Source organism: Fukomys damarensis, unplaced genomic scaffold (assembly GCF_012274545.1).
Source record: "Fukomys damarensis isolate Sample0158 unplaced genomic scaffold, DMR_v1.0_HiC HiC_scaffold_7, whole genome shotgun sequence".
NCBI lineage: Eukaryota > Metazoa > Chordata > Mammalia > Rodentia > Bathyergidae > Fukomys > Fukomys damarensis.
The window spans coordinates 34,436,099-34,450,024 of NW_022900919.1; positions in this window are offsets into that span (position 1 = coordinate 34,436,099).

The following is a 13,926-nucleotide window of genomic DNA, read 5'->3' on the forward strand; positions in this document are numbered from 1 at the left end:
TCTGCACTCCCACCTACAGTGGAGAAGGGTTCCTTTCTTCCCACAGCCCCACCAACATTTGCCATTGGTTGATTTTTTGATAGCAGTCATTCTTTCGGGGGTGAGGTGGATTCTCAGTGTTGTCTTCATCCGCATCTCTCAAATGACAAGTGGTGTTGAACATTTTTTCATATATTTATTTTAAGCTTTTACTTGTTCATCTGAGAAATGTCTGTTCATTTCAGATGCCTATTTTTGAATCAGATCTTCATATTTTAGGTTTGTGATTTTTTTTTTAGTTCTTTATATATTCTAGATAGTAGATCTTTGTATGAGGAGCAGCTGGTAAAAGATTTTTTCTATGTTGTAGGTTGTCTCAGTTGATAGTTTCTATAGCAGTGCTGAAGATTTTAGTAAGATAAGATCCCAATTGTTGATTCTTTGTGCTAGTTTCTGTGCTACTGAGGATTTGTTAATAAAGTCTTTTCCTAAGCCAGTGTCTTCAAGAGTTCTACCTCAATTATCTTCCAGAAAGTTTGGTGTTTCTGTTTTAATATTTAAATCTTTAGTCCACTTCAATTTTAGTTTAGGTCATGGTGAAAGATAGGGGGTCTAGTTTTAACCCTTGTGAAGTTGACATCCAGTATTTCCTATAGAATTTATTGAAGAAGGTATCTGTTCTCCACTGAAGATGCTTGGCTCCTTTGTCAAAGATGAGGTATCTGAGTACATCTAGAGTTGTTTCTGCACTTTTAATCTACTCCAATTATCCTTTAGTTTGTTTCTTTGCCAGAACCATGCTGATTTTTTTATTGAGTTTATTGGTACATTTTAGGTATACAGTACATTTACATTCATTATTGGGATCTCATACCTTTACATGACAGGTTTGGTTCTCATTTTTTCCCCTTGTCCCTACCCTCCCTTCACCTCCTCCTCCCCTCCCCATTTATAAACACTTTATTCCCATTTTTTCATTTTCTCATAATTTTTTTCTTTTCCCTTATTACCTTTCCCCTACCCTTCCCACTTACCCTACACTTTTAGCCCTTTTCTTCCTATTTCACATTGTCAATTATCTCATTAGGATCTTACATGCCATTATAGTTTTTCACACCAGAGAAACTGGAGTACGATGCTGTTTTTATCTCAGTAGCTTTGTAGTATAGTTTCAAGTCAGAAATCGTAATATCCCCTGCCATGTCTCTGTTGCCTACAATGGCTGTTTCTATTATAGGTCCATTTGGCTCCAAATGAATTTTGGGATTGTTTCCTTTAGTTGTGTGAAATATACTGTTGGGATTTCAAACAGGATTGCATTACATCTGTGTGGCAGTTTGGTAATATGGCCATTTTTATTATGCTGTGTCTTCCTATTCAGGAACAAGGGATATATATCCATTTTCTTATATCATCTTTTATTTCTTTTTTTTTTAAGATTGCTGTAGTTTTCAGTGTAGAGATCTTTTGCTTCCTTTGTTAGATTGAATCCTAGATATTTCATTTTATATATGTTATTGTGAAAGGAATTGTTTCCCCATTTTCTCTCTCAGTGAGTCTGTTATCTGTGTACAAGACAGTTATTGAATTTTGAGTATTGAACTTGTATCCAGCTACTCTACTCAATCTGTCAATTAATTCTAGAAGTCCTTTGGCAGAGTGTTTTGGGCTTTCTATGTAGAATAACATATCATCAGCAAATAATAACAGTTTAATTTCTTCCTTTCCTGTCTTTATTCCTTTTATTTCTTTCTCCTGTCTAATTGTTGTCACTAATGTTTCCAGAACTACATTGAACAGGAGCAGTGATGATGAACATCCTTATCTTGTTCCTGATTTTATTGTGAAGGTTTACAGTTTTTGACCATTTAGTATGGTGTTGGCTGTTGGTTTTACATAGATAGCCTTTATCAAGTTGGGATAACTACCATTATTCCAATTTCTTGCAGTTTTTTTTTAATCATGAATAGGTGTTGAATTTTGCAGAATGCTTTTTCTACATCCATTGAGATGATCATATGGTTTTTTCTTGATTCTGTTAATATAGTGTATACACTTATTGATTTACATATGTTAAACATCCTTGCATCCCTGGGATAAAGCTGACTTTGTCAGGGTGTACGATCCTCTTGATGACCCTCTGTACTCTGTTTGCCCATATCTTGTTAAGGTTTTTTGCATCTATGTTCATTAGGGAGATTGGCCTGTAGTTCTCTTTTTGGGTTGGGTCTTTCCCTGGTTTTGGAATCAAAGTAATACTTGCTTCCAGGACTGAATTTGGAAGTACTGCTTCCCTTTCAATGTCATTAAAGAGTTTAAAGAGTAGTGGTGACAGTTGTCCTCTAAATGTCTTGTAGAATTCAGCAGTGAAGCCATCAGGACCTGGGCTTTTCTTTGTTGGTAAATTTTTAATGACCCTTTGAAATTCGCTGATTGTAATTGGGGTGTTTAGAATTTTTATATCTTCTTTGTTCAATTTTGGTAGTTCATATGTATCTAGAAATTTGTCCATTTCTTCTGTGTTTTTCATTTTATTAGAGTACAGTTTCTTGAAATAGGTATTGAGCACCACCTACCTCACAAACACAAGGTCCTGAGTTCAATCCCCAATACAAAAGAAAAAAGAAAAAGGTACTGAGTTGCTTCTGGATTTCTGGTGGATCTGTTGTGACTTCATCTTTTTCCTTATTGCATAGATTTGAGCCTTTTCTTTAATTTTTTTTTATAAGATTGGCCAAGATTTATCACTTTTATTCATTCTTTCAAAAACCAACTCTTGGAGTTATTAATTTTTTTCTTTTGGTATCATTCTGTTAGTCTAAATTGCATTGATTTCTGCTCTGATCCTTATAATTTCCTCCCTTGTATGAGCTTTGGGTTTTTCTTGCTCTTCTTTTTCTAGGAGCCCAATATTCAGCATTAGGTTGTTTATTTGAGCTCACTCTGTTTTCCTAGTGTTGGCATTCACTGCTATGAATTTATCTCATAGAACTGTTTTAATTGTGTCCATTAGGTTTTTGTATGTTCTATTGGCATTATCATTTATTTGTAAAAACTTTTTAATTACTTTAATTTCTGCTGTTACCTACCCATTGGTTGTTTAGGAGATCCTTATTCAATTTCTGTATGTTTGTGAAGTTCTTGGTTTTTCTTATGCTATTGATCTCCAGTTTAATTGCACTATGGTCTGAAATTATACAGGGAATAACCTCTATTCCTTTGCATTTACTTAAACATGTTCTTGTGAGCTAGTATGTGATCTATTTTGGAGAATGACCCATGTGCAGCCAAAAAGAATGTATATTCTTATTTTGTGTGTTGAAACATGCTGTAGACATCTACTAAGTCCATTTGCTCAAAAGTTTGGTTCAGTTTTAGTATTTCGTTGTTGATTTTTTTGTCTAGATTATCTGTCTACTTGTGACAAGAGGGTACTGAAGCCCTCCACTACAATTGTATTAGTGCTTATTTCATTTTTCATGTCCCTTAATGTTTGTTTTGTGTAGTTGGGAGCATTAGTATTTCCCCCTGGATTGTTCTCTTTACAAGGATATAGTGACCTTCTTTGTCTCTCTTAATTTGTTTTGGTAGGAAATTTACTTTATCTGCAAATAAGATAGCTATCCCTACTTTTTTCTGGGTTCCTGACACATTGAGAACTGTTTTTCATCCTTTTACTTTCAGTCTATGAGTTTCTTTTTGAACTAGATGCATTTCTTGTACACAGCATATTGTTGGATTTTGCTTCTTAATCCATTCTGCCAGTCTATTTCTTTTGATTGGTGAATTGAAGCCATTAATTATTGACTTCATTGTCATGTTATCTTCCTGTTGTTGGCTCTTTTTAATTTTTCACCCTGTCTCTTTAATTTCTTGCCTTGCATGATGGGTTTGCTCTGCTGGGCCTCATGGAGTTGTGACTCTGATTTTTTTTTATTCTAGGATAGTGTTTAGAATTGTTTGTAGTGCTGGTTTGGTATTCATGAAATTTCTCAGGTGTTCTTTGTCATTGAAGTATCTTATTTCCCTATCAATTTTGAAACATAGTTTTGCAGGATACATCAGCCTTGGAATTTGTTTTCTTTTAGGGCTTGAAATATCTCACTCCAGGCTCTCCCTGACTTGAGGGTTTGTGCTGAAAAGTCTGCTGTGATTTTGATGAGCTTTCCTTTGCATGTGAATTGTTTCTTTTTTCTAGCTGCTTAGTATTTTGTTCTTCTGTTGGATTCCCAGAATCTTACTTATTATATGTCTAGGTGTAGATTTTTTTTTTTTATCATGGCTAGTTGGAGTCCTATACACTTGTGTGTATCTCAAATTCTTCCCCTCTGTTTGGGAACTTTTCTATCATTAACTCTGTGAACAGTTTTTATATCATTTCTACTTTCTTCTGCTTTTTCATGAACTCCTATCAGTCTTATATTATTTTTCTTTGCATCATCTAAGAGACGTTGGATTGATTTTTCACAGTCCCTTACTATTTTTAAGTGATCTCTCTTTTTGTGATCATTGATCACCAGCCTGTTTTGTATATCTGATACTCTGTCTTCAGATTGGCTCAGTATGTTGTGTATACTTTCAATAGAGTTTTTAATCTCCTCCATATCTCTTTGAATCTGTTTCATGGGTTCCATTTATTTCCTATGCTGGGCATTCATGGCTTCTATCATGGTCCTGAATTCATCTATTTTTTTTTTATCTGTTTCTTTTCTAGAGTCTCTAATAATGTTTCTCATCTTGCTCCCAATATTTTTAGTTATCTGGGAAATTATTTTTTTTTTTCTAGAGACTCATCCATCTGTTTTGTTGCTTCCTGTGCTACCAGTTCAGGGTGTTCAAGTGGTTGATTATCAGACTTTTCCACACCATTTCCCCAAGAATTTGCCTTTGGTGAACTGGAAGTCTGTGTTTGTGCCTTGCTTAAATATCTTCTCATTTCTATTTTTGTTGTTGGTACTATCCTTGGTTTAATTCCTGGGTTAATACTTTGATCTTCCTGATATTTCTTGTCTTTAGGTTTTGATTCTCTAATGACTTTGAGGTAATCTCATTTTCATTATACCAGGAAGGACAACTAATTAGATGAATCACCATAACTTAGCCCAAGTGATACAATCAGCAATACAATAGCATCAAGCACAGCTTTGAAAAAGACTATTTGTGGTATTTATTGATCTATCACCTTTAACTGTGTGAACTAAATCAAAATGGAGGACAAGCCCAAAATATGTTTATAGCGAATAAACTCTTCAATATAGCAACTTTACACTTTAGTATGGGGACTTAGAAAAAGTTGGGGAAAGGGGCATAAAAAGGTAGAAGGATAGGGAAAGGTAAAAAGACAGGGGAAGCCCAAAATATGTTTATAGTGAATAAATTCTTCAATATAGCAACTCTACACTTTAGAATGGGGACTTAGAAGGAGTTGGGGAAAGGGGAATAATAGGTAGAAGGATAGGGAAAGGTTCCAGAGAACACAGGAAGATCATGCAAGCAAATTGTTGAAGACAAGAGTTAAAAACAGAATGAAAGAACAAAGACAAGAAGAGAACAACCTAGTAGCAATAGGGAAGCTAGAAACTATACTCACTTTCCTTTGAAATTAATGACAATTGAGAGAAGGAAAAAGAGAAGAAAAGAAAAAGAAGAAATCTGATTAGGGCAGGAACAGGAACAAAAAGGGAGATGAAGAACAATGTGGGAGAGTGACAGAGTAAGAGAGAGAAAGAAAAAAAGAAACAGAAGGAAGAAAAGAAAAGTTTGAAAATAGTAGAAAAATGAAAATAAGGGGAAAAGAAAAATAATTTTAAAAATATAAAGTAAAAATGAAAGACTTCCTTCAGGGCATGTCACTGCTGTCCCAATAGACAATGTGGGCAGCAGTGTGCAGATCTAAGTCAATTAGTCTCAGCAAGCCAGTGGCAGACCCCTGAGATTCAGGTTGATTTCTGGCTGCAAGGTCCAAGTTGAACTCCCTGACCAGGGTTGAACTCTGCAGGTTTCAACTGCAAGTTCCAGCTGCCCTTCCTCTGAGGATAGTCCTGGTCCTCTTGGGAGGTGGTGATCCCACCAACTGACCAACTATGGCGGTCTGGTGTGCCTTTATTGCAGAGATTCTCCTCACTTTTCAATGGTTTTCAATTTTCAATAAGAGAAAGACCCTCTTTTTGTTATTCACTTCTGCTCTATGTTCTGCAGCTCAGGACAATGTCCTTTATGACTACTTGTGCCTCTGATCCAGATACAGTTGCAGCTAGGGGGCCAAAGGTGGGGGGGCACACTGGGGTGGTGCTGCAGCCCACACAGCTCCCAGTAATCACTCACTCTTGATTCCAGCACCACAAACTCTAGATCCAGCCACCTCCAAAAGCCTTCTTCTCTGTATGACTGCATGAGGCTTTGGGGTTACTGCTAGAAAAAAGCTGTAACAAAACCCATCGATGACTTGAAGGAATCTACCTAAAATTATAATTACTTCTGGAGTGGTTTATTCCACAGCATCCCCTGGCTATCCTGATTATGGGATGTATATACTGTAATATGTTTTCAGAGAGAAGACAGATAAGATTGATCAAAGGTTTCAGCCAAGAAGAAAGATTTGCATATAGGACTCAAAAGACTGTCCCAAACAAGGTAAATGAAAGGCTAAGGAATGCAGTGGCTATTCCAAGTAGAAGGAAAGCAGGGAGGGAAGGATTATGAAGATTAATATAGGTATAATATATAAGAAAAGCAATGATTCAGCAAGATATTGAAGAAGACAGCAAGACACACAAGTATCCAACCATTCAACACATGGTTCATAAATTAAATACCAAATGCTAAGCACTCAGATCATCAGTCTGGATCATCTCAAGTGCTGTCCATTAGTCTGAGCCATGTCCAGTCTGACTAGCCATCCCTCAAATAATAAATGTTAGCACTCATGCCTGGTCCAACATTGCCTACTAACTGATGAAGGTGTTAGTCACTGAGTTAGAGAAACCTGTGGATACCTGGATACACTCTGAACCTTCATGGACACTGCCCCATGTCAAGTTTGATGAGGCTACTGAGCCAAGGCTCAAGAGGCCAAGGTGCTTGTTCATGCCCTGCCAGTAAGGCATTTCTCCTTGATACAACTTCTTTCCTTTCCTCTTAAAGGAAGAAAACTGAACTTGAGGATGTCTAAAGCCTTCTCTTAGAAACTATGCTGAGGCACAACCCCCAGACTCACTTTATGGACCAAAATCTTCTCTGATCTGCTACTTCCTGCCTGTAAACTAGCATGGCTAAAGTTCAACCCTCAAATTAAAGGGCATTTTCTCACTTGCAAGGCCCATAAAATGACAATATTCTTTTTCATTTGCTTGAAATTAGCCACCATATAGTTCTCTTAAATAAACATCTTGTGGAAATTTTTCACCTCATGAATTTTCATAAATTGCAGCAAATGGAGACATGCCTACCCTTTGTGCAAATACAGCTTCTACAGTCTGCCTTCCATTTCTACCAGCACAAAAAGGCAGTCAGTCTTTAAATCAGTGTTGCATAGTACTTATTATTTACCATTGCACAACATTTTTGAAGGAAAAAGAAGACATATTTGCAAGGAAATGTGCTAATTGATAAAAAGATAAAGCATTTCCAATCATGGTGTAGAGCTGTTATAAAGCTAAAGAGTTGGCAGTTTTTACAAACCTTACCTACAGTGTCCATGAATAAATACGTAATTGTCCCAGAAATATAAATGACAGTATATATCAGAGCCTATAAATTCACCAATCAACATGATCAGTAACAAAATCTAAACACAGAAAATGTTGAAACCCCACTCTGTACAGAGATCTGAGCTATGCTTTGAGGAGAAACCTATCCAAGATCAATCTCATATGCTGCTCTTGAGTTTGGAGTAAGTTGGTAAGGACAATTCAATCAAAGGCAATAAATAAGTGCTCCAAGTGTAATGGTTACACTTTTTAGTAAATTAATAGGATGTGCAGAGTCTGAACCCTAGGTGGGAGTTAAAGTTGGTCTTTTAGAGGGGGATTGATCAAACTCTATAGAAAGAAAAGAGACACTAGTCATTCATACTTTCTTAGATATGTCTAGGTTCTCAATGACAAGGGGTACTTAAATTTTTTTTCTGCAAAATGGGCTAATGTGGCAGCATTAAGTTTCACTAATAGAAAAAATCTAATTTTGTTGCTATTTTTGATACTCTGTTTCTGAATGTTCAATGAGGGCTTGGGTTCAGAGGGCCCAGATCTTAAAGTCATATATTTATACTATACTTAGACAAAGAAACAATGTATCTGCCAGCCATGAAAATGTGGTAATGACATCTCACGTTTTAGGTACATAATTATTGGGAAATATTCTAGTTTGGCTGTTTGGGATTTGAAAGCATGACAGCAAGAAAACTACTGCAAAGTTTTATTGTACACATTCGCATTCTCCAGTGAGGCTCATTATTCAAAATCTAAAGTTCTCAAAACAGATGGCTGGGGGAGGGCTTTAAATGCCCTGTAGGAACCCACAGGTGCATGAAGTCCCCAAATAGATGCTCATCTGAGGCTTGAGTTCTTAGGGAAGGTGGAGATGGGATCATTTGTAAATATCCTATTTCCCTACAAGACCTTGTCTGCTTTGCCTTGCTGCCTTCCTCCTACTGCTTCCTCTTTCTTTTCCTTCCTTCTCCCTTCTCCCTCTCCTGTATGTCTCCCTTTCCTTCACCCCTTTTAATACTTTCCTCCATTCTTCCCTAATTTCCATTTCTTTATTTATTTTTAATAAATATCTTTGCTATTGGAAAATTAGTGTTCTGTAAAAAAATATTGCTCCCATATTTGTGTAGATCATCAGTCATTCAGGATTCCTCAGGTTATGCATATGTGGCTTGTGGAACTTTCTTCCCAATTTCACCATAGCATCTAAGCTTCTCCTTCCTTGACCTCCAAAAGTGTCCAGACACTCATACATATGGCTGAGGAATTGGAAACCAGGTTGTGAATTAGATCAGGAGTACTATTTTTGATGCTTATATATTAGCTGCATTTTTACTACTTAGGTTCTTTATCTTAGGGATGGAAGAAGAGCTGGCTGAGCAATAATAATATAATAGTTAAATCTATCTCTATCCCACATAATGGATAATGTGCCATATATAGGGATGATCTCACTGGTTTTTGCAACTGTGAGAAAGCTACAGTTGGCCTTTTTGCATGTAAATGTTCAGAAGCATGCCCAAGTTCAGCCTGCTCAGAAGTCAAAGAACTTGGAATTGAGTCTCCACCTGTAACATAGTGCTCTCAACTGCTACACAGTTTTGTCTTCCTGTGTGTGCCCTGTTTAATTTCTGAAATAGCATTCTAGCTAATTTTTTTCTCTCTACCAAGTTTTTCATATTAGACTCCCAGGAGGGCTAGTTTTGTTCTCATTTATGAGCTCTCCATTACTGCAGGAGAGGGACTGTTCACCACAAAACATCACCACAATCTCTTACTATTCTACACCATGAAGGCCTATTGTCCCTGCTTGACTATTATTCTCAGGTTCCTCTTTATGCCAAATCTTCACCCATCCCTCTCTTCAGACTTGGACATGTCCACATCACTTTCTGCAAATCACCCCCTCCTCTCAACACCTTGACTAAGCCCCAAGAACATCCTGGCTTCTGTATGATTTTTTTATGAGGAATCTTCTCTTCTCTTTAGATTAAGAAGTTTTCAAGGGCAGAGTCCAAGTCCCGTACTCCCCAGGCTGCATGTGTTCATCAATACGTCTTCATTCCTAGCATCTTTACCAAAGGCTAGATCCATCCACCTTTCCAAGATGCATACACACCTCTGACTCTTGGAAGGTGCGTAAACATCCTTCAATTACTGAATTCCTTTTTGGGGGCTTGCTCTGTCTGCTTCACAGATCACCCACACAGTCCAGTGTTTCTCCCAGCAGCCTGCAGGGACCAATGGACTTTATAAGGAACCTACTGTATAGTTTGTGCTCAAACTCTGAGTTCATATAGGACCAAAATATGATACTCCCCCCTGGAGAGTCCTGGCTTCCACAGGAAGTGTTAGAAGGAGATTGCTTTTGACAGAGACCCTCAAGAGGAGTGGGAGCTTCCCAGGGCATGCCTAACCACGAGCAAAAGGCCCCTGAAGCATTTGTGCATAATTTCCTCTCGTAATAAAAGATTAATTCCCTTGTAAAAAGCTCACAGGGACCACTCATTATAGTGTGCATGGCCACTGTATTTCCCTGTGCTATACCTGACCCGCTCTTGAGAGCTTCCTGATGTGCTTTCAGAGGGTCATCGCAGGAAGGAGGAATGCAAATGAAACAAAAGAGGCTGTGCAAACCAGAGAAAGGCGCCAGTGCCTGCTTTCAGTTCTGACATTCCCATTTGCATTTATGCATTTCTATCTCCACTCATCAAAATCCTCCCAGTGGCTTGCTCAATCCCAAGTGTCTCGCTGTATGATCAGTGTGCTCTAAAATATGTCCACGGGCTCTTCCCTCTCTCTGGGAACTCAGACCCATGTTTTAGAATCTGACCAATTTCTGCTGCTGGTGGCAGCTGTAGTCACTTTTGAACCTTTCTTTAATAGATAAGCACTATGCCTGGCACATCTGTTGAGTTAAATAATGTAACACCAGTCAGTCAACAATTTGTAGGAAAGTAGCTGAAATTTTTTAGCAGGCTCTTTAAAAATGGCAAAGGTGGTACTAAATCTATTGCAAGGTTATTTTAAAGTCATTAAATAGCTATTTAAAAATTTCTTTCTGTATATAATCTATATGATGATGACAATAATGATAATGATGATAACTGAATAAAAGGTAGGACTCTTGCTGAAAGGTGATAATCATAAAAATAACTATTTACATTTTTTTTAAAAAAATCTGTTCTGTGGTAGGTCATTTCTTCTTTAGCTCCTGACTAAAACTTAACATCCCTATGACTTATCACAATTGTGTAACACAAATTTCTCATCACTCTAAATCAAGTAGCTATTAAAATGCCCAGACTTTGTAACTGTCAAAGCTACCAGCTTGATTCATGTGGAGGGCCACCCCATTGATTATGCCCAAAGCAGGCTGTAAGTAGGGCAGGTTGTAAGGATTTCCTTCCCATAATTGGCTTATTTAAGAAATGAGTCTGACTGAAGCTATGTGACTCACAGATAGGAACATTGCAGCCAGCACACAGGTTAGCACAACCTCTCTACCAATGGCCATAGCAGAGACCGGAGAAACAGCTTGTGAAACTGTGGGGCTCAATGTGAGATAACGCGGCAGGCAAGGTCAGGGTGATTTGCACCCAAATTCTATCCCCCAAAATTAAAATCCTCTTTACTAAAAAGACAAGGTTAATTATTAACCACAACCTATATTTTGTATGTCTTGTTCCTAATTCAAGAATGCTTTGTCTCATCCTTTGCAAGCCTTGCCTGCATCAGCAATGTATCCATAGCAATTTCATGTGGCCCCTTACCTCAACTTTACTATGATTGTGTCACCGATGAATGTCAACAACTTTGGCTGGCCAGAATCTTTTGCTGCTCACTAAGCCTTGGCCATCCTGGCTCCCCATTTCTCTCTTTAACTCTGTCTCTATGCCTTTCTAATCACCATGCATCATAGCACTGAACAGGAGATTTGGAACTTGCCATGCTGGGGTCCAAGAGATTCAGAGTTTGGATGACAGCTCACCACCTCTTGGAGGTGTTTAGATACTATGTGATCCCCCTAGACCAGTGCTTCTCAATCCTAGCTGCATTGTTAGACCAATACCCATACCACATTGGCTGGTTTCAATGAAGAATGTAAATCCAGGCATTAGCATTTTTACAAAGAACCTGTACTAGCAAGAGGAAGAACTAGAAACATAATTGAAATCTTCTCATTTAGAATTCAGCCATCATTTCACAATTGATCTGTTTCTTCATTAATCAAATAAATTCCATAAACTCTAGTTATCCACTTTATATTTCTTAAACTAGAGAGTTGGAGCAATTTAGTATAGATATGGACAGACCTCTCACCATAGGAAGTACCACGGTACTATTAGCTATTAGTGGCCTTCGAAAATCAATGAAAGTTTGATATTTGTGTTTATAATAATTGTACCTCCTACCTTGAACAATACTGTAATGGTTATTGATCCAGATCAATTTTCTAAGGAAAAGTATTACTTCATTTTTCAGTATTCATCTTGTTTGTTCCATATGACATTAGTAGACTTGGATTTCACGACCCTACCTGAGGGCAAAAAAGCCAAGTTTGGGCCTATTAGTTTATTGCTTTTGCTGGGCCACAAAGGTGGGTATATAATCCATGCCTGTCCCTTCACAGATTAACTCATGATTTATGTCTGCAGTTCACTCAGAAGAATGTCTCCTTTTCCCTCCAGATCATAGTTCTAAAAATACCTTGAATCCTGGGTAGATAGTGGAGATGAAAGTATGTTAACAGAACCTACCTTTCTTCCATTTATTTACAAAGAGTTTCTAATAAAAAAGCTAAAAGGAAGAAAGAATTACCAAGAGATGGGAGAAACAAGAAAATTCCAGTGATAGCTGAGCTCCTGAATCTGATCCTAGCTTCACATTGTGAACTTCTTGCACAGAGTACCTTTCTGCTCAAGGACATTGTAATTGTACCATTTTGTACAAACAAAGGCTCTATACTAGCAAACCACTTGACTGTTTTCAAAATACCTTCTCACTTATCATGCACTGGTCCTCATGGTAATGTGCAAAGTGATCAGGGTATGGAGATGATTCCATTTTACTGATCATTAAAAAGAGCCTCCATCAAAAGTCCTGTCTGCATTTACACAGCAAGTTAGGAGTGAAGCCTGGGTGAAAAACAAGGTCTTCTGCTTCCTTGTGCAAAGAATTTCTCACTTTCCCAATGCCATGGAATTATTTCCAAAAACCTTCTATTAATAAGATAATGTCTGGGGCCAGGGATTTAGCGCAGAGATTCTACTGCCTGCCTCACAAGCACAAGGTCCGGAGTTAGATTCCCAGCACAAAAACAAACAAACACACAATATCTGGATTTACTTAGAGCAGTGGACATTTTGTTCTATGAAGTGCATTGCTTCTAATCCTCTCTGGCTGAAAGAGGCACCATAGCTAGGAAGCAGGGCAGTATCGTGTTCCTTATTCTGCCAAAAGTGAGGGGTTACTCACAGCAGAAGAGCAGGCTCGGAGGGTTTTGTTTGGTTAGGAATGTAGAACCAGAGGTGGGGAACCTCAAGCAAATATTTTATTTGGGGGTGTCTTACGAAAATGCAGGACAGGACAGAGGAAGGAGCCAAGTGAGGATGTGATATCAGCAAAAGTCTAGCCTCAGCTGGCCCCCACTGAGATCAAGGAGCAGAATGGCATCAGAGTTACCACCCTTGGAGGCAAAAGGGAACTGCTGTGTCCCTCTCTCGTTTGATCATGGACTCTGGGCTGTCCTGAACGTCAAGGAGATGAACAATCTCTGCTCCAAGCACCTTTAGTCAAGAGAGCTCCTGTTGATTGAGCTGATTCTCTCAAAAACAGGTTTTAAAGACAATTTAATATTTAATAAGCAGCAACCACAGCAGCTGAGAGATGCCTGCATCAACCCTTTAGTAGGTCACTGAGTAGGGACCATAGAGACAGAAGTTTCAGTATGGCTTAGCTTGACACTGTTCTATCCTTAACTTATGTTCAAACACATTATGTAACATAAAGCAAGTATTTGTGGGTGTCTGTCACTGCCAGGCTTGTGACCATATGCAGAAGTGCCATGTCTTATCCAAGCATTATGTTCTAGAGAAAATGTGGCAGATAAAAATAACATGAACCCCAAATTGTGCATATATATTATATATAAATGTGTATACAGACATATATATGTATACATATATATATATATATATATATACACACACACACACACACACACATAAATATACACACA